This window comes from Hemibagrus wyckioides, linkage group LG22 (assembly GCF_019097595.1).
Source record: "Hemibagrus wyckioides isolate EC202008001 linkage group LG22, SWU_Hwy_1.0, whole genome shotgun sequence".
In the NCBI taxonomy this organism is placed as follows: Eukaryota; Metazoa; Chordata; class Actinopteri; order Siluriformes; family Bagridae; genus Hemibagrus; species Hemibagrus wyckioides.
Window position 1 is genome coordinate 11,032,633 of NC_080731.1, and position 13,395 is coordinate 11,046,027.

The 13,395-nt window shown below is 39.2% G+C and overlaps 1 protein-coding gene across 1 annotated transcript in view; it reads right to left on the reverse strand.

The window, feature by feature from the left end:
* The window catches only part of mef2cb (myocyte enhancer factor 2cb), a 65,096-nt gene extending 64,415 nt beyond the window's left edge, over positions 1 to 681 (reverse strand). Inside the window, exon 1 of the mRNA XM_058375211.1 lies at positions 488 to 681. The gene's annotated coding sequence lies outside the window, so the exon portion shown is untranslated. The remainder of the gene's footprint in view (positions 1 to 487) is intronic.
* Between the last annotated feature and the right edge of the window lie 12,714 nt (positions 682 to 13,395).

A 13,395-nucleotide genomic window follows, 5' to 3' on the forward strand; every position in this document is an offset into this window, starting at 1 on the left:
AAACATTTTCAAGATTGAAAAAAATACACTGATAAAAGAAAATAATAATATTTGTAAAACTTTTTGGAATTTCACATAGTTTAACTATTTTTTTTATTTTAACTTTTTCTTCTTTTTTAGCTGACATTATATATTTGTGGCACGACTTTAAATTAATATACTAAAAGCTTTAAATAAAATACCCCAATATATGATGACATAACATCCTATTATTACACTGAATAATTAATTTACATATAATTCCTAATCTTCAAAAACAATCATCTTGATATTAAAATCTTAAAGTGCATGCTTCACAGCAATAAAATGCCAAACTGGAATATTATTTAAATGACAAAATAGCAGTAACTGTTTGCTCAACACAACTGTACCAGGAAAAAATCCCAGTGTTTAGCTATAATACCGTCCCCAAATTTTCCATGGGCACAATTTTTTAACTCGGCTGAAATGGAAGGAGGAAGGGGAAAGTCGGGGGAGAAAAACTCACCCGTGTCGTTTTCGTGCTTTTCCAGGAAGTCACACCCTCCAGTTCCTGCTGTGGGCCAGGTTAATCAAACATTCACTAGACTACACAATATTTTACACCAAAAAAAATGTCCTGCATTAATTAAGCCAGACCAGCTGGCTTTGAACGGTAACCACCCGATTTGGGTTGTCTCCCCTGATCCTTTTTCGCCTCTGAACAGGGTGTCATACACACACTTTGACATGAAGACCAAACCCCCACCCTCCAGCCCGCAAAAACACACACCCTGTGCCAAAAAAAGCGACCTGTAAGATTTGGGGTATAGAGACACAAGCACTTGGCAATGCCCATTCTCCACCTGTTCATGCCACTCCAGGCCAGAGAGTATATTTAGTACTTTAGAGGTATCAGTATCACCCAGACCTTTGTCACTGGTGGAATTCATGCCCAGGATTACTGCTCACCCCTACCCTATTTCAACTGAAAGCATGCCAGAAAGAAACAAATCCTCATTCTGTGAAATCCACTAACAAGGATATGTATCTGGTCCATCCTCAACATTCAGAATGGCTGATAGACCACGTTAGTCCAATTAAATTACGATATGTTACCGTACGGCTAGTTATTTTTGTACGTTTTAGGTATGCCAACCCTCCAACCACAACTATCCAATGTCACATTGATCGGTTGTCATTTATTTACCCTTGAAAATGTATGCTTTAGCACTGTTTCCTATCACCGGCTTCATACACACTTTCCGAAGGATATATTCATTAAAGTCCAGCTTTCCCCGAAATAGCAGAACCGCGCGGAATTCGCCTTTCCCGCATCAAACAAGAATTCCCAGTGGGTCCGGGAAATCCCATTCTCCTCGGACCCATCCTATTTGTATCGACCCTGTAATAGTATTTACAGTGTCCAAGGGATTTCAGCCCATTGGTGGTTTTGTTTTAGTATGACGGAATCATTGTTGTTATAGGTGGCTAATGTTACGTGAGTGTAATGGGGATGTAATTGCTGTGAAATGCAGGACAAAAAACCATGAAAATGCACAGTTACTGTAATAACACTGGGGATAGAGTGCAGCTCTGGGCAGTGACAGGATTTTTGGTGGAATCTTTGAAGATAAGCAGGCAAGATTTCACTTATATTAGACATGAATGTTCTTTACTTCTTCTTCTTTTTTTTGAACGCGTAATAAAATTAGGAAAAATGTAGGCATCAATGGCAAAAAGACACTTTATCCCAAATGCTTTCCTATAATTTCTCTCTTTCTGAGATTTTTTGTGCTTTGCGAATAGCATGAAGTCTTGCCCTGTATGTTATTTATAACCAATGCCAGAGAGAAATGGAGAAACATATAAAAAGAATGAAAAGACAGAACAAAATTCTGTAACCTTTGAGCAATAAACTCTGCTAGCTAAATCTTTGGGTCAGTTAAAACTCATTTAAAGAACACTATTAGCATTTTCCTGTTTAACAAGTTATAACATTACAAAATAATATCCATGCACTGTTCTAAATACATTTGTTGCAGTAATGATAGTATTCCTAATTAGATATGGAAACATTAGCGTTCATATAAAGAAACTAAAAAGCGGTATATAAAACTTTCTCCGGAAAAATAAAAAATAAAGAAACCATCGGACTGAACGATTTTATAACGTGACCATTTCGGAAAACATCCTGCTAACTAAATTGTTAGCGGAGGCCTCTGTCTTTTCTTCTGTCTCTTTGCGTTTCTTGCTGGCCGGGGTTTGTGGCCAGCGCGAGAGTCAAAAAGTTGTGAGTCCGTTCTGTGTGTTCCACTCAGAGGGACAGCAACTGCAACAGCTCACAGGAGCCTGGCTGTCTGCACGGCTCTGGAGGAGCAAGAGCGACTGTGGCAACGCACAACAGGCCGAGACGCCCCAGCCATCGACCACAGGAGCCACCGCGGCTCCCCCAGCGGAGCACCCTGACTCGACCTGTGTGTGCTCGAGGGGAGAAGAAGTGCAAATGAGAGCAGGTTTTGTTTTGTGCGTGAGTGTAAGCGTGGGGGAGCATACATAATTTTTATATATATGTGTTTGTGCACATGTGTGTATGTGTGTACGTGTGAGTGCATGTCTATGTGTACAGACTCATATAGCCTAATTTATGGCTGCACCATGTTGACCACCTTCATGGAGGTGACACGAGAGCAACAGGAAGTCCAAAACGGCATGCCTCCAGAGAACGCCTCCTGTGCAATTAGAATTTTAGTTAAATCATCAACAGCAAATTAGGACTAATTATCTTGATGAAGCCACTGACAGATTCATGTGGACCCTAGCGTGATTTACAACTGTTTTTATAACAGCACAGTTAGTGCCAAGTTAATGTGGTGTAACACAATATAACCTGGTGGCAACTTTTTCTACTGAAAATAATGTCTTCAAATCTGGCTGATTATTAATGCTTGGGAGTCGGAATAGCTTGCATTTATTATAAATAGCAGCAAAATATTACATAGTGCCCAATTGTTGGCACGAGTTTTCAAAAGAAAACCATGTTATTCCAGACATATAATAATTACTGAACAATGGCTAATATGAACAATGATTCATTCCTGAAGATGACTAACATGTCTCGCTTTCTGTATATGTATATGTGTGTGTCTGTGTGTGTGTGTTAGCTCATGGAGAGCCCTTTATCCATGGCGCTGAGTGGTGTGAGCTGTGTCATGGCCCTCTTCTCCACACAGAGTCGCTCTGTGTGTGTCCTGCCCAGGAGACTGAGAGGAGCCCACATCCCCTTCCACACACACACACACACACACACACACAACCCCAACAAATACACTTTTCCCACTCAAACCCATACAGCTCCGGAACATTTGGATGACTGTTTGTTTTCCTGAGGAGAACCCCAAAATCTGATAAAGCACAGCAGGTGAGAGTAACAGAGAGAGAGAGAGAGAGAGAGAGAGAGAAGAGAGAGAGAGAGAGAGAGAGAAAAAGAAGAGAGAGAGAGAGAGAGAGAGAGAGAGAGAGGGAAGAAAGAGAGGGGTGGGAGTCTGAACACCTCCCTCCAAAAACAATATTTTGACTGAAAGGTTAGCCATCTGGATCTTTTGAAGGCAGGATTATTGCTGGTGGCTCGGCCTATTTTTCCCCCCTCGTTACTGCGCCAGTTGCCAGCATCCACAGACAGCCACAAGCTGGCACCAAGATCCTCACTCTGATGACAACCATCCTGCTGCTACATGAATGGAAGTGTTCCTACCCCCACTCCTCTCTCTCTCTCTCTCTCTCTCTCTCCTCTCTCTCTCTGTGCTATGATTCCCTCTCGTTAATGGCAGAAGAAAGAAAACAACCTATAGCCTTTGGTAAAAATGTCAACTTCTGACATTATACATGAAGAACAGTTAAACACATTTATTAATAAAACCTTATGTATCATTGTATTTTTTATCAGAGTACAGTAACAGTAATATTAGCTCAATATTATCACCTCTAACAAGGTTGCCCATGACTTTAATGCTGATATCACTTGCTTCGCGCAAAGTACCTAAATAGGCAAGTAGCGAAAACACAATGCATGCTAAAAATACCGCCTTTCCCCGGCTGCATAATGCTGCGAGGCAGATGCAGTTCCTTTAGTCCTGATAGAGATGTACTGCGATCCGGACACGCTGGCAGGTGGCCATGGTAACCTGATTGTATCTGTGTATGTGCGTCTGAACGAGCCCTAAAGCCCATGGTAAGTGGCAGCTTTTATCTCCTAATTAGATGGGAGGCACTCACCTCTAGGTAAGGGGAATCAGTGAAGGGCCCGTCACTGAGGTCATCTCTGTATCATAGATTGATTCTAGTGATGTGGATTCAATTGCAATTAGATATATGCTTTACGATGGATTAATAATGCGTACACATTGGGTTACAAATCATGTAGTGTATGCGCAAAATCATGTACACTGACACGTGACGAGATAAAAGTTTAGAAGAACAATTTCCTAATTGCAAAGTACTCTTATAGCACCACTCGTTTGTGGGTGGATTTACCTGGTATTGTTCATAATAGAACACTGATACCCAGAAAAAAAAACAAGGGAATTCATGGCTTTGCTTTAGCAGTATATTAGCAAAGACTGCTGCAGTTATATTTAACGTCTGCTACAGTACATGCCAGCTCTTACATTTACCAAATCAACTACACAGCATGTTAAACATCGATCCGTCTATTACTCATCTATTTTATTATTCTGAATATACCACTCGCTGTAAATCAGGTTTGGATTAGTCTGTGTGCTTAGTGTTACAGCTGGTAACAGAAGGGAAGCAGATATGTGTTGAGCTGTACTAGTTTTTACAAATTAATAATAACAATAATAATAAATGGGCAAAAAGTATAAAATGATTTTTTTAAATAGAGATTAATCTAATGCATCTTCAATAAAAGTCACTCACTGCAAGCAGATCCTGATCTCCAATGATCCAATCCACCTACCAGGATAAAGAATTTAATCATGAAACACATGAGTGCAGTGAAGATTTTATTCTAAATATACAGTATTTTCCCTGCAACTTTTATTGGCTAAGTACTTTCAGCTAAGTTCAGTATATAGCATCTTCACATATGTAAAGCCTTCAGCTTCTCTCCAGCTTGGACTCTTGGCAGCTCCATCTTCTCGCTCAGAAGATCGCATGGCAGGGAGAACAGATGGGGTGTGAAGAGTGAGGTCTTCTCAGGTCCATTTCATGGTGCATTTGGCCGTGCTTTGCATCTGACAATTTAGGTGTCATAATAAATGTTCCCATAATAGCTCTCAATCCAGCGGACACTTCGAGACAGACATCACTCACGAGGCTCATTTCTCTCTCCACCCAGCAAGCGAACAGCTCCAGGCATTCCTTTTTAAAGTGACAGCCTGGCCAATCAGGCAGCTCACTAACTATCACCGAATTAAAAGATGTGTCAAATATATTAGCTGGTTAAGTACAGGGGCGAAATTCAAAAAGTCTTTGATTAAGCAAGTCTCATTTAGCTTCTTCAAGTAAATGTCCGTGTTTATCAATTAATAGCTACACTAGCAGTGTCAGTCATCATTTAAAGCGGCTGTGGTGTGAAATTAAAATTGGATTTAGACCTTAAGGCTTCCTCTAATAGCTACTTGCTGACTTTCACTAAAACAGTGTAGCAGATAGTTCGGGTCACAATTTAGCAAAAAATAAATAAATAAAAAAAATTCAACAAACTCCAGGCATTTCGAATATTCTGCATAGATTTAGATCATGTAACTGTGATGCCAGATAGATTTGTTATGCTAAGCCAATTAACAGGACCGTTGAATCAAATTCTGCACAATAACACATGGCTATATGCGTCTATATGTTTAGACTCATTTGTATTTTTATAAGGTTATTGTTAAGAATTGAGTTCATCTACCTAAAGCCACAATGACCACAATATAAGAGTAAATAAATGGTGGCATGTGCAAAGATAATTGCTACCACTATTGATCACAGATTATAGAAATTTACTAAGCATTACACATACTAATAATAATATACTATTAATGATGTCCTGTGTGTAAATTTTTTTCCTGATAATGAGGTATAAAGTATACTTACTGCCACATCAAGAGGTCTGAGTGACTGATTTTGTTATTCTTTTTCTGCAGATTATTCTAAATGATAGAGAATGCAGTATCCCTAACTGTCTTGGACTGGGCTTGAGAAAAATAGATGGGAAAACCCAATATTTAGTGGTCAAGACCAACAGCCTACCCCCGAATTAAAGTCCCACAACACAAAGAAACAACTCGTGCTTAAGATGGAAAATTCTATATTATTTCACTGAAGCTCAATTGTGGCTGGGGAAGAGCTATGTTGTACTGTTTGGGATTGATTTTGAAAGAAAAATAAAATGTATAAACCCAGACGCATGTGCCTAGCAACAAGTAATAGAGATTTTAACGAAGTTATGCAATTTGTAATGCAATATATTTACCAGAGTAAATGGTGGAGGTCAGATCGACATAAGCAAAATATGCAAGAGTTAAGTTGTTTGAGAGTGCATTAAAGGCTCTGGCAAGGAAAAACGATAACCAGGCCAAACTATGACATGTTTTCTGGGGAAAACTGCCCGGTGATGTCCCAATTATAGAGAAGTAACCACTAAATTGTCAGGTAGAGAACCCCACGCGTCTCTAACACATGTCTTCAGAGTGGGTGCTGTTATGTCCACCTTTCACAGCTAAATGGGCACCAGTGCCATCCATATTAGCCCCAAAAACCCTTCACATTATAATGTTCCTAATAATGTTGTCACATGCCCTGCCTGCGAAGGGTCATTTTCTGATGCAATTCAGATGCTCCTGCAGCTTTGGCATTGATAGGAGGGAAGAAAATCGACAGAAAATGAGTGAGAAAATACGGAGAAAAGCCCAGCGTGAACCTCCATTTTGCATTCTCCATTCTGCAAAGTCAATGAAAAGCAAGGAAAACACATGTACCATCATCAGCACACCTTTCTTTGAAAACACATCAAACCCACACTCAGTGGAAAGATCTCTGCTGAAGTTTCAGTTCCTACAATCCAAATCCAACCAAAAGGAGCAGATTCATTTTTTTTTTTTTTGCATTTTGGGAATTTGTGGTAAAGTTATGGTTTAATTCAAAGGATAGAGTTTGAGTTTAGCAGAATTCCATGCTAGCACTGACATAACAAAGAACTCATTGGAGAGGTTTAGGGTGTTGACCTGACTGTCAGCTCTTTTTAAGGTGATATTGGACAAATCATTATGGAACCACAAGGATGTTTAACTTCTAAATAGAATAAGTGGAAAAAATTATGGGTCATATGTAAAAAGAAAAAAAAAACCTTACTGGCTGTACAACTTAAATGGATAATTTTTTTAAAAGAAAAGATAAAAGAAACATAGCAGTTCTTTTACATCATCCATCTCTCTCAGCTCAAACTCTGAGTAAATAAAAGGCGATGAAAGAAAACGCCTGTCTTATTTGCCTAAGTAAGTTCTTCAAGTTCTTTCTTGGAGCATGCAGTTGGTTTTAATTAGATGTTCATTAGAAGGTGTCTCACATTCCCTCAATTAGTCCCTGTCATGGCAGCAGTGGCGGCACAGTAATCTCCATGATTAAGCGCCGTTCTTGTTTGTCTGCGCACTGTCTGCCAGGCTTTCTTAGCCTGCCGTTGTCCTGGAGTCCTGACATGGAGAGTAATCGTTGTGTGCAGTGGCCCTCTGAGGCCTGCCTTGCCTCTATTCTGCAATACTTAACAGCGTAGCGCACTCACTTCAAACATCTGCCCCCATTAAGCCCCCTTTGCCATTTTCAATTATACCTTTCCACCCTACCATTTGGGCAATTTTCTAATCTTGCCATGGTTGGCGTGACGCTGGCACGGCAGGCGTCCCGAGTGACAGATGAAGGCATGGGGACTAGGAATGGTGGAGAGGTGGAAAACTCGAACAAGAGGGTCACAGCTGCACAGTTTTCTCTCCCATGTCTTCAGAATACTCAGAATGGCCACCTGTGGATTAAGAGTTCTTTAAGCCAAGAGTTCTTTAAGCCCCATGCTAGATATGTGCATCACATTGGCTGATATTCATGATCATAATACAAACATATAAACACAGTTAGGTAACACTGGGGTATGTGAGCGTTTTAAAAAAAGGGGGGGGGGCAAACAAAATATAAATGCACAATCAAATCTATCAAGCAATTAAAAGCTGCAGTGCACTTCTCTAGAATAAAATACGATAAAAGAGGTATTTAATTACTGTAAGATGATGCTATAAGCTAGTTAAGTTCAATACTACATAGTAAGTTTACTGAACAAGTATATAATCATTATCCTTCTATTATACTTCTTAATGTCTGCTTAAGCTGTGATTGATCAATGTTTTGGCTGTACAGTTCTCCACATGTTGAACCATATGATGTGACTTTGTGTTGTGTTAGCCAGCGTGTTCTACATACCTGCTTGTGAAAATAATGTCTGTTATCCATGCACACTAATTATTCCACTAAGACAGATAAGACATAGAGTTTGAGGTATGGTAAACCTTGGAGGCGCATCCCAATGCCTGTGAAATGCATTAAGTGTAAACATTCAGTTTTCTTATTGCTGAGCCTACTTGTCAAAAGACATTATATAACTAAAAGGTCAGACAGAGATTCTGCTTGTCCTATGCATTACTATTTGTTGTATTTGGTTAGTTGTTGGTTAGTCTATATTTCTTAAAGGGAGGAAATGGGTAAGTGCACATTTGGGATGTGGAAGATGCAGGACAGGAATATAAAGGGTTCAGGTCAAGTCATGAAATTACCATTTTACACTTGCATCTGGAGGAAAAGGTTCTTTCTTCATCCAAAATGGGTTCAGAAATCTTAAAATCTAGAAAATGGCTTTTACCAAAAGCCAGAAAAATTGCTTTAGGACCAACCAAACTAGCAATATCACAATGGTGGATCAATATGCACTTTCTAATGGAAATGAAATGCTTGGTTAAATCCAGTTCTCGGACCACCTCAATGAAAACATCTCTAAAATAACTCTAAAAGAAGCCCATTATTCTATAGATTCTTAAAGACATTTTGGGTTCTTCAACTCCACCACAGTCCTCATGTTCATGGTTTTAGAATTATGACAGCACAGTGCTCGTCAAGTATCATTGTATAAATCTGTTTTTCCGCCTTTTTGGCCGAACCTTGGTCCAGCTGCCTTGCTGAAAAGCCAGCTCTTGGTGGAGCTCAGCAAGGGTGAAAGAGGTCAGGACAGATGGATGTAGAGTGCAATTACCTCCCCTGAAGGGTACCAGCATTAAGGTCCGTTAGGTTAAAGTGTCTGCCACTCAAACAGAAAAATAGGGTCACTAAAAATCGCACAATAGCTAAAAGCCTGTTATAAGGGCTAGCTATTATGTGCAGAATGTGACCACCAAATGATTCCAGAGAGAAAGAGTGGACACAGGGAGCTGTTCAGCACAGAAAAAACAGTAGGAGTATGCTTTCTGGTCCTTGAAAAACCTCGCAGGGACTGGTTTGGCAAAGATCATGTCTTGTTTTGCTGAGAAATAGTCCTGTTTAGTTATTTTTTTTCCCCAAGTACATGCACAGGCTTGCACTTTGTAGTCGTTTTTGTGTTGAAAAGTGTATATGTTAGTCCATAATCACATTCGCTTTCTCGTTGAAGCGCATCATGAGATCAAAGGCAGAAACGGGGGTGGAGATCGTGTGTTACTTGTTCAGTAATGAATCTTTCTGCACAATATCTAATCTGTGAAAACATGCTGCACGGTGGGGAGAGCAGACTGTAATTTCTTGACCGAGGCTTACACAAATGGAAGGAAATCTACGTTAATTCACTGCACCATAGAAAGAAGAAAAACAAAAGAAGGAAAACACCGGTCTCTCTGCACTGGTCTCACTAGCTTCTCCTCTCCAAACAATTAGCATCTCACACTGTCAATTTTAAATCCAGCAGTGGCAACACTTAAAGGTCACTTAGTCAATTGACTGCTGAGAGTTGGAGAGGAAAGTTTATTTTCTGAAATTATACTCATGCACACTTTTCGACTCCAGCTCTTATGTCTGATTTTCTTACCTGGAGAGCTATAACTAAATAATTACTCTTCCCAGTGCATCATTATTAAGCTGGCCAGGCAACGGGCTTAGCTAATGATTGTGAATGTTTTTTTTTTCGTCTGTGTGTGTGTGTGTGTAATTTCATTTCATAATTGATTTCATACTCATACCTTATATCCTGCTTATTTCCCAGTATACATAAAACAATTAAAAACTATTTAGTGGTCTTTCTATCCAGCTATATACTTGGACAACCCTATATTTTGAAAAGAGAGAAATGTCTATATGATGATCGAACTCATATCTGTTCTAAGCCTGTTTAAATTGTTCTAGACTGATAAATAATCATCCTATTAAATAATCAATATCAGTATCATAGTATAGCAGGAGAAACATGTATAATTATAGTATAAAAGAAATCCCAAATAATGTTGGAAATCTGAATATTGTCATAGTAAAATATAGGTATTTTTTAAAACCTGTAATGTTTTAATAGATAAATAGATAAACATTTATATAGATGATTCCTGACAAAGAGCTGAACTGGATGCTGTTTTAGACAAGCCATGTGTTTAAAATGAATAAAACTCTAACTGTAAATTCTCTCAAAAGTATACAACTAGAACTATAAAAACAGAGCAACAAAAGAGAAGGGGAAAATATGAGGACAAAAAACGAAGAATCATACACAGTCAAACTAGCCAACATACAAGCTTAGTAATGCTGATATTAACAAACAACATGTAACAAAGAGCTAAATCAGAAAAAAGCACAATATAAACATGAGTTGAATGAACAAATGACAAATTTGTCCAAATTGAACAGGGTGAGAGGAATGGGCTCGGGTGGGGTTGGGGAGTGGGCGTGGCCAAAGGATGAGGATTTTATTGAGTTGGAGTTCTTCGGGTATGAAGCAGCTGTGACACAGAATTCCCATAACTTCATGAGATGTAAATAAGGACTAGTGGACAGGCATCATTTCTGACTGGCAAAAACACAATAGCGGGATTTCAGGGTTCTTCTTAGAACCTTCCAGAAGAACCAACATAAAGGATTCAAGCATTAACAAACATTGTGATTAAGACTCATAATCAGAATTTACCAGTGGTAGAGTTAAGAAATATAAAACCCTCCCTTTTTCTGCCTGATCTGAACTGTGTGGGTGTTTCATCATCCTGGCAACCTGAACTGGCCCACTGAACAAGGGCTAGAAAATATCACACTTTTGTTTTTAAATAAAAAATGTTGTTAAAAATGCTAGCTAGATGTAGTTTCCCCTCACAGAAGCTCAGACACAAAGAGCAGCAATACTGTGATTTTATCGCTGCAAGTCGCTGTACTGTGAAGTCACCATTCTTAATACAGGTTGCCATAGCAATAACGTTTATCAGTGGGTGTAGCAACTAGCAATCATGCGACAACAAATCAGCTTTTTTGCTGAAATAAATTCATATGACATGAAGTAGTGTATGCTCTTTGTTACAGATCATGAGTAGTCACTGCACAAGGTCACTCCATATTTGCAGAAAGTTAAACTTTGCCCAACTTTGTCATGTCATTGGACACGCCCACAACGGTTGCTGTCGCTCATTTCGCTGAAAGTCACCAACTCTCACGGAAAATGAATGATCTCCGGTCATGTTGTTGCTGCGAGTTTCTGTACGTGTGAACGTAGTATAACTCTGACTGGACCTTAGATTTATGTCATTGTCACCTCTACCAAATATGATCCTGCCCAGCTCAAATCATCCAGCAAGAAATTAATAATTCTAAAAAGATCACATAGTTGGACTATGCCTGGAAGTTAATTATGAAAATAATTAGCTGGATTGGCAGATTTAATTATTTCTTTTATTATAATAAAGTGGTTATTTATGACCTTCTTATACACACACACACACGCATACACACACACCTCATTCACTTGTCTTGTACACACTCTTCTAGTTTAGAGATGACACTCAGACCCTTTTCAAGTCTCTGTTCTTTTCTTCCTCAGCTCTTTCTGCACTGGATATTATACACTCAACACTTGTGATTTATTCTTTACATAAAGGAGGTTCTCAGAAGCTCTTGTTTCCACGACACCCATCGTGATTAGGTAATGCCTCTCATTACGAGTGCAATGCACCATTTCTGCTGGCAAATCAAAGTGGTTCCAGATCAACGGCCCTTAACTTTAGGAGTCATTAGACATCTAAGCAGGGGTTTTAAAGCACAACATCTGCTTTTGGTTTCTCAGCAAGTTTACCTGTTCCGAGTCATCGACTCGGCGTGCGATCAGCTGCCAGGCCAAACACGCCGAGAGAATCTGATGACATTGTCTGAGGATTTGATTTTGGGTTTTTTTTTCTTGCTTGTTCACTGACACAAATGAGCTGCGGTGCTGATGGCAGAGCGACTATGCTATGAACTCAAGGCACGAACTGAAAATATTGCGAATTTCATGCATCATATCTTACCTCGCCATCCCTCTTACTTTTGTCTTTTGAACACTCTCTCTCTTCACTCACAAACACTTTCTTTGATTCCCAGCGATAAATACAGAATATGCCATCCAGGACAGATGTGACAACTTAATAATGTAAACCCTTGCAAACACAGACTGGATCTTGTAAACCATCTGTTATCCATCCTTTAAATGGCACACTGAATTATATTTAGTGTCACTCTACCTGGGCAGCTTTGATATCGACACAGACATGTGATCCTCACTGATTTCTATCATATACCGTGAATTTCTGCGGCGGCAGACAGTTTGCTAGGTAATTTGTACTGCGCTAATATTCCCAGCGCTGAATCTTTGTGCTAATTTATGAATAAGTCAATTATTCAAATCCTTCATTAACAAAGCAGCTGTCTATGAGAAAAGTGTGTCACAGAAAATTGCTCTTATTGGGACTTTCAATACGATTTAGTTTAGTTAAAAAAAATGATTTTAGAATGAAAAAAGAAAGCATGCACGTCCTCTAATGTGCGAAGTGATGCGTCGCCATTCTTTAGCTCTGGATCAGCGGCAGGGTCAGATCATTATGTCAGCACATGTGCTCCATGTGTGCATTTGTAACACACGGAAACATGCAAACAGAAATGCAATTCGATCTCCACAGATTCCACAACATAACACAAGAGCGAGAGACAAGAAAAGAAATTTATTATAGTCAGGTTTTCCAACTGATCTGCTTTTAAACACTTTGTTTTTTCTCTCTCAGAAAGTCCAGCCTCATTTGTCAAATATCATTTCATAATACATAAACAAAGCCTGAGTGAAATATTGACATTCTCTAATTACATAAATATTATTCCACAATTTCATGTTGATCAGCGGAGGAACGCATACTTTCGGAATGAGAATCG